Source organism: Ochotona curzoniae, unplaced genomic scaffold (assembly GCF_017591425.1).
Source record: "Ochotona curzoniae isolate NIBS_2020 unplaced genomic scaffold, NIBS_Ocur_1.0 contig_48, whole genome shotgun sequence".
NCBI lineage: Eukaryota > Metazoa > Chordata > Mammalia > Lagomorpha > Ochotonidae > Ochotona > Ochotona curzoniae.
Window position 1 is genome coordinate 354,092 of NW_024466391.1, and position 13,109 is coordinate 367,200.

General features: G+C 58.7%; 1 protein-coding gene across 1 annotated transcript in view; it reads right to left on the bottom strand.

Moving 5' to 3' along the window:
- PMEPA1 (prostate transmembrane protein, androgen induced 1) overlaps positions 1–13,109 on the bottom strand; it is a 38,616-nt gene that overhangs the window by 12,538 nt on the left and 12,969 nt on the right. The gene's annotated exons all lie outside the window — the stretch shown is intronic.

Genomic DNA, 13,109 nt, shown 5'->3' on the forward strand with positions numbered 1-13,109 from the left:
AGTTAACTTTCCCAGCAGCTCCCAGGAACAGCCCTGGCCATATTACTACCCACATGAGGCACAGGAACTGGAGACTCACAGAGTCACAAAAATACACCCGAGGTCACAAGTGTGAAGGGCAGCGCCAGGCACACCCCTCACCAGGGATGTGGGAGCTGCCGTCACCAACGAGGCAGCCTGGTGTCACACACACACATATACACACCGCCCAGCAGGCAGCAGCCTTGACCTCCATCCCACCAACACCCACCTCGGGGGGCATGGGCAGCTCCGTCTCCTGGGTCCCTCCGAGGCAGAGGTCACGTCCATCTCTCCCACACAACCTGCTCATTTGCCTCACTGTGGGACTTGAGGCCACGCAGGAGCCTCCTTACTCATGTTTCTCGGCGCGGGGAGGGTGGTGGTGGTGTTCCAGTGTACAACGCTAGCTGCACTGGCAGGAGGCCAGTGACGACCACCAGGCCAGGGTGGGAGGCTCAGTGGGGAGGCCAGCCTCGTGCTGAAGGGTCAGAGTGGCCTCACCCCAGCTCCTCCTGGCATGTCCTTCCTTTCTGGACACAGGGTGTGGCTGTCTGTCTCCCACAGTGGCCTGCCCGAGGTCTAGACTGGCCAAGGCTTTAATGTCTGGAATCGCTTCCTCCTTGTCCTCTTTCAAGCAACAGGGAAGGCAGGTCCCAGGAGCAGGTCCCCTGCTGGCGAGGCTGCCTGAGGCCTTGCTGAGCTGCAGGAGGCAGAAGACGCTCTGGATTCAAATTCTGCCTTCCCAAACTCGGGGGCTTCCCTGCCTCCCTACCTCGGTGTTTCCACCAAGAGTGGGGGCACAGGTCAGCCTTGGTATGACCCATGCGGGCTATTGACAGCCTGGCAGAGCAGGTGGGAAGGTGTCACTCCCTAAACACCAGCTGGTATGCAGCAAGCACAGCTCAAAGGTGACCATCCTTGGAGTACCCAGCTGTACCTGACGGGGCACAGCCTGACAGATGCGACAAGGACCTCAGATGCCCACCTGCTCATGGTCTGAACTGACAGATGCTAAGCAGGTAAATTCAAATTCAAACAGCATAGAGAGAAAATGCGAGAAAAATGGAGAAACCAGAAAAGCACATCACCAGATGGACCACATGATTTGGCTGCAGAGGGAAAGGGGGTAGGGGAAGTGGAAGGCAGAGGTGGGCCCACCCCAAGATGCCACCCTGTGCTGTGGACTGCTGACCACCTGCACCCAGGACCCAGGTGCGCCAAGACTGGGGGTTATCTATAAAGAACAGGTACTTTGCCCACCCATCACTGGTCTCGGGCTGCTTCCTCCAGTGTAGCCCCAAAACTATTCTGCACCCAGTGAAGCAGATGAAAAACATGCATCAAATCACCAACTTTCCATCACACACACTCACGCCACCAGAGGCCCCTCTGACCTCACCACCACAACTGCCCATCTTCTGTCCTGGCCCACTACACTCAGCTGGGCTGGCAGGCTCCCTTTCCCACCCCTCTGTACATCGGTTTTGGCCACAGAGAACTCTGCTGGGCCACTCATCCCAAATGTGTTCTCATCTCTCACCCTCTCTGCACCTGACGGTGATCTGTCGGAGCCACCAAGAGCCTGGCAACAGAGGGTGGGGGGCTTGGGCAATCACATGCTGGCTGTGGGATTGGTTCTCTGTGCCCCCTTGTCCGTACCACGCAGGCGATGGCACTATCCCATCGGGAGACCCAGAGGACCACGTGAACTCCTGGGAGGGACATCTGGGTTCACTCCCTGCTCGTTTGCCTGGCTCGTGCTGCGGCCACTGGGACTCACCCACGCCCAGGGAAGTCAGGTGCCCTCCTGGAAGAGTCCAAATCAGATGTCTGCCCTCCAGGCCTCACATCAACTTCTGGGTGCCCAAGACAAGAGGGACCAGTGCTCTGGGGTTCCTCCCATTGAATGCAGACCCAGCTTCAGGCACAAACCGGCAGGGTTATCCACAGCAGCTTCCCTTGTAGCACTTGCTGCAAGCTGCTGGAGGCACCCAGCAACCCTGAGAAACTCCCGGTGGTCCTGGTCTGTGAAAGCTGCCTCCCATAGAGCCCTGCCGATGGCTCCTTCCTCCTCCTCAAACTGACCAAACTCCACCCTCCATGGTGGTCAGGGGCAACAGGGGTGGCCGTGCCTCTGCAAGGATAGAGAAGGTGTGCCCTTGCAGGGGTGAATCCTGACAGTGGTGGTGACGGCATGGCCCTAGGCTAAGCACACACACTCCCAAGCTGGGTCAGTGGCCAGGACATGATGCCAGGCACCAGCCTTGATGCCATGCTGTGCTTACAAAGGTGTCACCATGGAGGATGCTGGAGGAGGCGTTTGCTCACAACCGCACACTGACAAATTATCCTCAAAGCAAAGTGTTTTTTTGTTTTTGTTTTTTTAGGAAACCACCTGATTGCCTGGCAGTCCCTTGGTGCCACCTGGACCACACACCTGTATTTTACCAAGGCCAGATGTCCCTGACAAGCACAGGAAACAGTGATCGCAAACTTCTGCCAGGGACCACTTCCAGCACTGAAGGGTGTGCAGGCATCTCTGAGGCAGGTGGATGCCCTGGAGGAGCAGGCTGGGAGCTGCCTGTACCTGGGGGTGGCCTTCAGCTGAGACCTGCAGGAGAGCGAGCCTTGGTCTCACTCCAGGAAGGCAGAGGCGAGGCTCCCGACATGGGCTGCAGGTGAGACTGACCAGAAGGTGGGTGTTGGGGGCCCCCCTGAGAATGCACCCGGTAGCCTGGGCCTTGGCTGGAGTCCCAGCTTCTTCACATGTGTCTGGGAGGCCACACCTGAGGTCTCCAAGACCTGCTGCCCATATCGGAGACCCAGAGGAAGCTCCTGGTCCTGGGTTCAACCTGACCCAGCAACAGCTCTTGCAGGCATATGGGGAGTGAACTAGAGGATGCGAGATTACTGTGTCTGCTTTTCTGTTTCAAATAGAGTAAAAATGAATACACAAAAACTTTTACAAGATTTCCTGGGCCTGGCTGTGTGTGTGCTTACAGCAGAGACAGCACACAAACCCTGCGAGCTTTGACAAAGTCCCTTGAATCTTTGCCCCCCAGTATGATTTTAAACCAGCACTGCCAAGGGCACTCTACATCTAACAGAGCACTGCTGCCAGCTGCCATGTCCACGAAACTTTCACTCCTCTAAGGGTGGGATTCTTGGTCCAAATAAACTCTATGCTAAAGTCCAGGTGTAGTGGTGAATGCTGGCACCCTGTCTTGCTGTTGGTTCTGGTGGAGAGGGGCAACCCCTGGCACCCTGAGCGACCCGCAGATGCCGAGGGATTGAGGTAGTGGATCACCCAAGGACACAAAGCCACTCAGATGCTGGGCCCAGGGGTCTGGAACCCCCAGAAAGGGGTCTAAGGCAGAAAGAATGGGACAGGACAGCAGTCATCCAGCATTACAGAGCAGAGCTGGGAAGAGCAACTGCCTAAGTCTCCGGGTCTCTAGGGTACAGGCTGCCCACCCCGGAGGCTCGGGCAGGGCAGGGCCATGAGGGCTGTGACCTTGCACATCTCTGCAAGGTGGGATTAGAAGCTGGCACAGACCCTGGCCCACACTGCAAGCCTCAGAGAACCCCAGACAAAATCACAGCTGTTACCCATCAGACACATGGGGGGACCTCTGTGGCCAGGGCAGCCCAGTCAGGGCCACTCACAGCTCCCAGACTCCATGGCACAGCCTGCTCCGGCTCAGGCGATATTCCCACTGGGAGGATTTCATACCCTCCCCCTGACATCTGGCAACAGCTGGAAACACCTGTGACTGTCATGACTAGGATGGGAGTGTCAGGATCGGGGGTGGGGGGGTGAGGGTCATGTAGTGAACAGGGAGCTCGTGACTGACCACAGCAACTCTAGATTCAGTGGAGCGAGAGTTAACATCCAGAGGGTGGAGGGTGGGGCTGCAGCACCTGCTCCATCAGCACCAGCCAGCCACCAATGCACATACAACAGGTGCAAGGAATTCAGCCGACAATTCTACTACAAAATGCCCTAAAGACAACAGGATCGCCACCTTCTGGAGGTGGGGGGGGAGAGAGAGAGAGTGAGTATGTGTGTATATAGAATCAGTGAAGGAGAGCAAGCGCTGCAGAGCGGTTGGCTGCCCTGGCTGCTCTACAGCAGAGGGCAAAAGCCAAGTAGACAGATGGTTCAGGGGGCAGGTAGCAGAAGGAAGTGAGCAGCGCTGGGGCTGGGTGGGGCTGGCAGGGCAGGGAGCAGGCTTTCAGGAGCTCCCATCCCACAGCCCAGACACCACCACAGCATGTGTGTCTCACGCTCCCGATGTGTTGCCTAGAGCTGCATCCAAGCCAGCAGCAAGGCACGCAGCGATTGACTGGTGTCTGCCCTGAGTGGCAGCAGGACTGTGGGGCAGTCCTCTCTGGGGAGTCACCCAAGTGAGAACCCCCAAGCCCATACTGCCAGCAGGAGCTGCACCTGCCAGGCAATGCGGGCCCCGCTGCCTGGAGCCCGGCCTCTGGCCCACAGTCCACAGGTGCCAACGAGAGCAGTTGTGGAGTGTGCTCTGCCTCGGAGTGTCCCCTGGGTCCTCTTGGACCTTTCACTTCTGAACCAAATGAAACGTCTTCAATGAGCTTATCTGGTGTTTCGGAGTCTCTCAGTTACCCAGAAGCAGGAGAGCTAGATTGTATGGTACACCTATTTTTAGTTTTTTTTTGGGGGGGGGGATCTTTTTATCTTGAGATAATTGTAGACTCAAACACAAGTGTAAGAAGTGACAGATATCTCCATGCAGCCCGCACCCAGTGCCCTAGTCGCGGGGCAGCTGACAGAGGCTGTCACTCATGGCCTGCAGGTAGATCAGGAGCTGCCATCCCTTCTAGCCACTCCTCATTGGACAGTCATGGGCGCTAGAGGCCAGCCAGCCCCTCAGAACAGGGGGCAGGCAGCCGGGAGCACACCATCCCCACATCAGCTCTGCCTGTTGCCATATCTTTCTGATCCCACTCAACTCCCAAGGGTCCTATTCAGACACACCTCAAACAGCACCCGGGGCCAGGCCCCATGCCCCTGCTGGCTTCCTCAAGGAGTGGAGAGGCTCCCTGCGGCAGGGAGAGGTCTGTCCCTTCTCCACCGTCCTCTCCAACAGGCAATGCCAGTTCCCTCCAGCATCGGGCCCATCCTCTTGCGTGATACCACCGTGTGAACTTGCCCAGGGCCACAGTAGGTAAAGGGACCAGGTCACTGTGGGATCACACACAAGTTGCTTTTGCTTTCTTGGCTTCAGTGTTCTCCACAAAATGGAAAGACCTTGCTCTCTGCAAAGTTAAGCATGAAGCCCCGACCAACTGGGGGCCCAGGATAGGTCCTTTCTTGGAGCTCCAGGGCAGCCCACTGCTTTCCCAGGGGACACTCCCCAAGTCCAGGTCACAATGGCCCCTGCTGCTCCAGCCTTAGCCCACAGCCCTACACTGGGAAGACGGCAAGACCCGCTGGCCGAGGTACCCCTGTGCCAACTGGTTGGCTGCCACACACCCACTCTTTGTCCTGAGTCTGTGTCTTCACCACCAGCAGCCACGAGCGCTTCCTGGAGGAAGCAAAGTTCAGCTGACAAGCTATAAATATTTCTGCTAAACACTGCCGGGAGCCGGGCTTTCTGCATGAGCAGGCCCCACTGGGAAGGAAGGCGGCACGCCAGATCCGTCTGGAATTAGGGAAATAGATGTCTCCTGGTACATCTGCTTTGCCTGGCAAATGATCGGCGACTTCCCTCCTCAATGAGGCCGCACTCCGAGAGCGTCTCGCAGCTCCAGCTTCGGAACCAGAGGAACCTCTAGGCCCCCCCCGCCGACAGGAAGGCGAAAAGCTAGACTGGCCGCGTGCCATCTCTTGGGTGCTTGGCATGGCCTCCATCAGGGCTGTCCTCAAACCAGGAGGGAACCCCAAGGCCCCACAGCTTCTTACAAAAGCAGATAAAAAGGCACAGGACAACCCTCATTGCGCCCCCAGGATCCCACACAGCCTAGGGCACACACGCCAGGTGCCCAGGAGGGTGGCTCTTGTGGTACCTGGATTCTCACTGCCACACTGGCCAGGCTGACACTCTCACTGCGTTTACCCACCCTAGCATACACCTGTTAGCGCGTGCGCACGCACACACACATACACACGCCGTCAGCACAAAGCCTCACCTAGCCCTGCTGTGCCACAGTCACACCTGTGCCCGGCTGGTCTGCACCACACACAAACCTCTTGTCCTGTCCTCCCTCAAACACACGATTTTGCATGATCCTCCTTCAAGACACAGCCACACTGCCGAGTTCACAGATTGCTTATTCACGTGTGTGTGACCTGCAGCATGATAAATCCAGGAGCCCAGCTTCTGTCTCTCCCGAGCAGACAGGCCGAGAGCCACAGAGGTGACACCTCAGATCCCAGCACCCTGAGGCCTCCCTCAGACTCTGGGGACAGCTGAGCGGCCAGAGGCAGGCTGCACCTTGGCTGGTTTCTAAGGCAGAAACGCCAGGGGCAGACCGAGAAGCGATGTGGTCCCCAGCGTCATGGTGCAGCTTGCAGCCCTTACTCCGGGGGGAAAGGTAGGAGGCTTGGGGGATAGACTGGCTCCTGCTGGACGGAACCAAGTCAAGGTTTGGAGACCCTAGGCTGGTCGAGGGCCCCCTTCCATTTCCTGCAGCCTCTACTACGTAAATCCCAAGGCTGGGCGCAGGCATCCTAGCTCAATAGGCTAATTCTCTACCTTCAGGCACTGGCATCCCATATGGGCACCGGTTCATGTCCCAGCTATGCCACCACTTCCCTTCCTGCTCCCTGACTGTGGCCTGGGAAAACAGCAGAGATGGCCCAAAGCCTAGGGACATTGCATCCACATGGGAGACACAGAGGAGGCTCCTGGCTCCTGGCTTCAGATCAGATCAGCTCTGGCCAATGTGGCTATTTGGGGAGTGAACCAGCGGATGGAAGATCTTTTTCCTCTTCTCTCTGTAAATCTATCTGCCTTTCTAATAAAAATAAATAAATGTTAAAACACACACACACACACACACACACAAGGCAGTGAGGACAGTAGTAATGGAGGAGCATCCGAGGCTTCGCGCAGGGCCAGGAGTGATGACAATGGCTTCTCTGGCGGAGCAGTTAGGATCTGGCCACATGGGGGGCAGGGCAGGGGCCGCTCTCCTTCCTGAAGCCCTCAGCCCCCTTGCACACACCCTGGCTGTCAGTCCGACTGTCAGGTCCCCTGGCTGCCAGCAGGCTGCCTCCTGGGAGGGGCGAGAACTTCACCCCATCACCACTGCACTCGCTGGTCACTGCCAGGACCTGCGGAGGGGGAGGCGGTGGGAGGCGGGTTTGGGGGGCGTTTAGAGACCCTCCACCCTCATGGCTGGCTCCCTTTCGCTCAGCCCCCAAGGACCTAGTTGCTATGGCGACTAATGTGCATGTTCATCAACACTACAACCACTAGACCTTCCTACAACGCTGGCATTTTTGGCCTTAAAAAAGCCAACCCCAGGGTGGGCATGCGGCTGGTGGCCAAGATGCCCAATGTTCGTTCCACATCCGGATGCACAGCCTCCGGAGGCAGATCCCGATGCCAGCTTCCTGTTGATGCAGACTCTGGCCCCCAGCTTCGGCCTGCTCCGGCCCTGGTCGCCGAGGGCACTCTGGGCGTGAACCATGGGGAGGCGGGAGCCAGTTCGTGTTCTCTCTCCCTCGTTCCCTCTCAACAGCAGAAAGTCAACCTCTGGTGCTTTTACTAGTCTACGTATGATGATCCGGCCACATGGGGGGCAGGGCAAGGGCCACTCTCCTTCCTGAAGCCCTCAGGCCCACCTCAAGCAAAAGACAAACCCCAAGACTGCGAAAGGAAGAGCGGTAAGAAGACACAGCCACACAGAAGGGATGGGGTGTCCAACCCCTGGAACCTCAGAGTCACCCCCTCTGCTCCTTGGCAGGGTAAAGCCAGCATACACATGCACAATGCCAAGTCCCTGCCTACCAGGAGGCCGAGAGGGAGAGCCCAGGGCAAGGGCAGCGGCTGCAGGGTGGCATCTGCAGGGCGTCTAGACAGTCATCAAGACGACAGCAGAAGAAAACCTGCCAGCGGCGGCGGCTCCCTCACCGGGGCTCCGGCCTGCCGTGGCCCCACGCTAAGCACCCTCCGGGAACAAACGCGGCTCACAGTGGAGGAGTGAGGCTTGGAGAGTCAGTCCGGCAGGTCTCTCCCCTTGCACAGACCCAGCATTCCACCAGCGTGCTGTCTAGACACCCAGAACAAAGGACTTCACAGTGCCGCTGACAAAGTAGCCATTTAAGGATGCCCTATTGCTTTCTCCGTCTAAAGCAATCTGTCAGATGGGCTTAAATGAAAGTGCTAAGTTATCAGGCTGCTCCACGGTCTGCCAGTGGGCAGGGAGGGGCGCCCAGCAAGGCGCTGCCTGGGCTGCCTTCCACCTGGCACCTCTGTGCTGAGTGCCACAGAGAGCCCTCTCCTTGCTCTGTCAAGGAGATCCAGGCCCGGGGGGCACAGCACAGTTCCCCAGCACAGAGGATCCCACCGAGACAGCCTGGAGCGGGCTGCTGGGCGGCCCTGGCTGCACCCCGAATGTGGCGAAATATCCAACCAGGCGGGTAAGCAGTGGGCCACGACTCAGCCCTCACGGGTTCAAGGGGAGGGGGGACCGCACTGTCCATGAAAATGGGATGAGCAGACAGGGCCAGGCCTCCTCTTCAGGGTCCCCACTGCCCTGCTCCCGCAACTAGCTCCAGGTCTGCGTGCGGCCCGATGGTTCCTTCTGCAGGCCTGCACCTGCAGAGGTAGCCATTAACCCCAGCTGTTCACCTTCTACTGCTCCACCACACTCTGTGAACTGCACCTTGGTCTTCCCATCTGGGAAATGGACTCCCAACCACCCTGCCCTCAGGTGTCTGGCAGCAGCTACGACACCTGCACCCCAGACTTCAGGGCCAGGCTCAAACTTTGGCTCTCTCAATAGCCCCTTCCTGGGCTCCCTCACTTTTTTGAAAGGCTACTAAGGCTACTTCCTGTTCTGGTGCTCCTGCCCCAGCAGCCTCCGTGCACACTGGCCCCCGCCCCCCTCATATGCGGACACGCAGGTTCCGGAAGACTCTGGCGATTCCGGAGCCGAGCGCGAGTCCTGGACACTGCTTCTGCCCAGGCTCTGCCGGAGCAATTTCCTGCTTCCACAGATGGTCTCCTGGGCCAGGGGCAGGTCTGAGGCTTCCAGCAACAGGAAGGGTTAAGAGGCCGCTGAGCCAGTCCTGATGCTTCACAGACTCCAAGGCCAGAGGGGCTGTGTCCTGCCGGGGCCACCCAGCCAGCATGAGAAAGGCCCTCCCACTCCCCTGTATACACTGACCACCACTCCTGGCTCTGGGACCACAGCAGACATTACTAATCAACTACCACACTGGCTCCCAGGGCACAGCCCTGGCCTCAGGAACTTCCCCTCACCAGGGAAATGGAACGTTTTTGCCAGTTCTCCCACATATAGTCACAGGTGAGGGTGGGAGGTGGGGAACCTGACCTGAAAGGAAATGACAAACCACTTAGATGAGGAGGCAGGAAGACCACAGCGGTCAAGCACCCGGGAGGGCACCAAGAGTCCCGGCTCAGCTCTGTCTCTTTGCCTGGGCCTCCCCTCCAGGCGCACTCTATCCCTGGGTTTGTGGTTCTCCCATCAGGCTCCAGGGCAACCTCTGCACCCCACACTCCCAAGGCTGAGTGTCCCCATCTCTCCTCCCTGCAAGCCACGGGACTCTGCTCTACGATCTTTGCCTTTGCCCTAACTTTGAGCCTCCCCCTCCGTCTGGCACAGCACCAAGCCCCAGAGCTGGCCAGTACCTCCCTCAGGGCTCTCCCTGCCTCCAGCCCACCATCTTCATGGCGTCAGTGACCTCCCTGGCTCGCAAGCACCCCAGCATCGGCCCTCCAGGCCCCCGACATGAGGCCGTCCCCCCAGCCATGGCACTAACCTCCCCTTCTCACCTTGCACACAGGCTTTGCAAAGCTTTGCAAACTTCCTCTCCCGCTGCCCACAGGACCCAGAGCACAGAGGGGTGTCCAGGGAGGACATAATGCAGAGAGAGCGAGCAGCTGACTGCAACACCCAGCCGGGAGCCAAGGGCACCCTCCACCCACTATGGCACACCCCATCTTCCCCGCCACGACACCCAGTCTCCCGAGCTTTCCTCTCCTGCCGTGGCCTTGGCCTGTGCTCTCTGGCCTGGAATTCTTCAGGACACTGGATACTTCCTCCCCACCCCCAGAGCTTCGTCCCTGCCCAGGTCAGACTCCTGTCACATTTCACTGGGACAGTAAGTGTGCGAGCAGAAACTGGGGCCAGCCTGAGTTAGACTGGGATGCTGGGGGGGGTGGGCTTGGACACGGACCCTGCCCTGTAAGAGCAGCACCCAGCCTCACTCACTGGGTGCCAGCGGCAGTCTCAGTGTCCCGCCAAAGCCCAAGTTATAACTATTCCCGAGGGGCTGTTGTCAACCTGCAGGTCCTGACTCAAAGAGCTGAACCATGCTAAGCAGACAATGGTCATGGTCAAGGGCGTCCCCCTGCAGCAGCCAGGGCCTCAGCGGGGAGCTGCGACACGCACTCCCATCTCACATATGGGGTAAATGAGGCTCGAGTTAGGTCGGGCCAAGGCAGCACCTGCTAACCCATCACCAGAACTCTGGGGTCTGCCCGGACATGGTGCACACACCCCTGGCAAGCACAGGCTGGGAGCAAGGGAGACCAGCTGAGTGCAGCCAGGACCTTCGGTTCCCGCTGGCAGCCTGCCGCAGACTGGCACAAGCCACAGGGCTTTATTTAGACCGTGTCAGCTAAGCAGTTCCAGGCGCTTGGGCCGTCAGCTCAGCGGGGGCGCTGCCTCCACTGCATTGAGACTGGGGCTGCTCACCCACCGGGTAGGCGGAAGGGACGGGGCCATGTCCTTTGAAGCCAGCTCCCCTCACCCTGTGCCCACCCTGTCCTTCTATCTCAGTTCCAGTCCTACTTTCAGGCCCCCCTCCCCCAGCCCCTGACCCTTCAGAACAAAAGGGAGCAGGGTGTCTAGACCGCCCGTCTGTATGCGAGACAAGGGTATTGTGTGACCGGGACGCGGCCCAGCCTTCCCAGCCACAACGGTGGATCTGGCAGTGGGACAGCAGGGACCTGCCCAGTCCCTCCCAGGGCTCTGCCAGCACTGGACACTATCTCAGACCAGCACAGGGGTCCCCTCCGGCACCTATGGGCACCAGCAGCCACCTGACAGCTCAATGGCTGTGTGAGCATCCCAGGCTGGAGTTATGAGGGGACCAGAGGGAGGAGGTTGTGGGGAACCTGGGGGCAGGCCTTGCCCCAAGTGGAGGAATGGACTCAGGCTGGCTGTGCTGCTCCAGGCTTCTCTTCCTCTCTGGTCCCTGACCCCTGACCATGGAGCAAGAGGCAATGAGCAGAAACCTGCTCAAGCCTGTGAGCCTGCACTCACGGGAGGAGCCTCAGGGTGGGTAGCAAGCGCCTGGTGGGTCTTCTCATGCTTCCCCCAAAGCTGCTGTCTGGGAGTGACCAGGCCTGCACCTGCTCCTTCCTCCCGCTGTTCCCGCCCCATTCAGGAATGCCATCAACAGAATAAGCACCCCGCCCCCCACCAACGCCCTCTCCCCTCGCCCACACTGCCTTTGGCCTTTGTCAGTTATCAAGTTCATTCAGAAGCTCAGACAGAACTTTCTGTCAGAAAAGCAGGTCAGAAATTACACTGCTTAACTCACATGGCCTGGGGTGTGGAGGACACCCAGGTCCCCTCTATTCCAATCACTCCTCGACACTTATGGGAGCCCTAAATCCAAGGATTCAGCCAGTGGCGGACTGAAAAATACTCCAAACAAAAACTGCCTCAGTAGAAAACACCGCTATGCCTGGTCATAAGCTCCTCAACCACGCAGCTGGACAACTGTCCACGCAGCTGGACAACTGTCCACGCAGCTGGACAACTGTCCACGAGGTGTCACAGTCATCCGGGTGACCTCGCTGGATATGGGTGGGTCACAGGTAAATCCAACATATAGCCTCAGGGAGCATCTGTGGACTGTGGTACCAAGGGAGTTTGCAGCCAGTCCCCAAGCTTACTGCAGGCTGTGTTGTGTTGTGTGTGTGTGTGAGAAAGAGTGCGCACACACTCATTGCCTGTGGCTCCACCGCTCGCCCAGAGGCTTTGCCAGGCAGCAGTCGAGCAGAACGGATGCAAGAACGTGACTGCCCACTGTTCCACGAGCAACCACAGCTCCCAGGCCCCTAGTTTAGAGAGAGCTCCTCTGCAGAGAGAACTTATGAATATGAAGGCTCCTGGGCCTGCGAGTGAAAAGACAGCATGTCAGACAGGCGATGCTGTGTGGCTCGTTTCTTCCTGTGGGACCTCCGGGAAGCTGTGCTGTGCACACGCCAATGTCCTTGCTTCCTTCCTGTCCACCACGCTTGGCGGTGCCTGTCTACGCACCGCTGCAGACTTCCGGAGCCTAGCAGGTGCTGGACAAGCACTGCCCCGGAAGCCACTGGCCTCAGCATTGACCACAACTCCATAACAGAACAGGGTGCAGCCCTCACAAGTTCCCAAGGGGCCTCGAGCAGACACTTGTTGCCTCTTTATCTCAAGTAACTGTCCCCAGGCAGCAGGTGGCGATTACGGCCCATTCCACTCCTAAGTGGTGGGGGTCAGCCCAGGCGTCTGGCCACAGCACTGGCCCTGCAGCTGCCTCCCTGCTCCTGGCCATGGAGGGCCGAGGTCATCAGGCAGGATACAGGCAGAGCGATGCGCCCGTGCCAGCCAAAAGGGCAGCGTGCAGGAGCCAGAGCCAGGGCCAGCTTGAGACCTGAGGTCCCTCCTGTACTCCTAGGCCTGGGCACTCTTCCAGGAGGAGGGGCAAAGCAGGATGGCAAGTTTAGGGCCTGGCAGGTCTTACAAGTATGGGCACTGCCTAATCTTCACCATGGGACCCTGGGCACTACCCATCCCAGGGCCCAGGGCCCAGGAGCTGACTTGACAGACCCCGGAAGTCACTCCTGCCCCCCTCACCAGGCACACGGCCA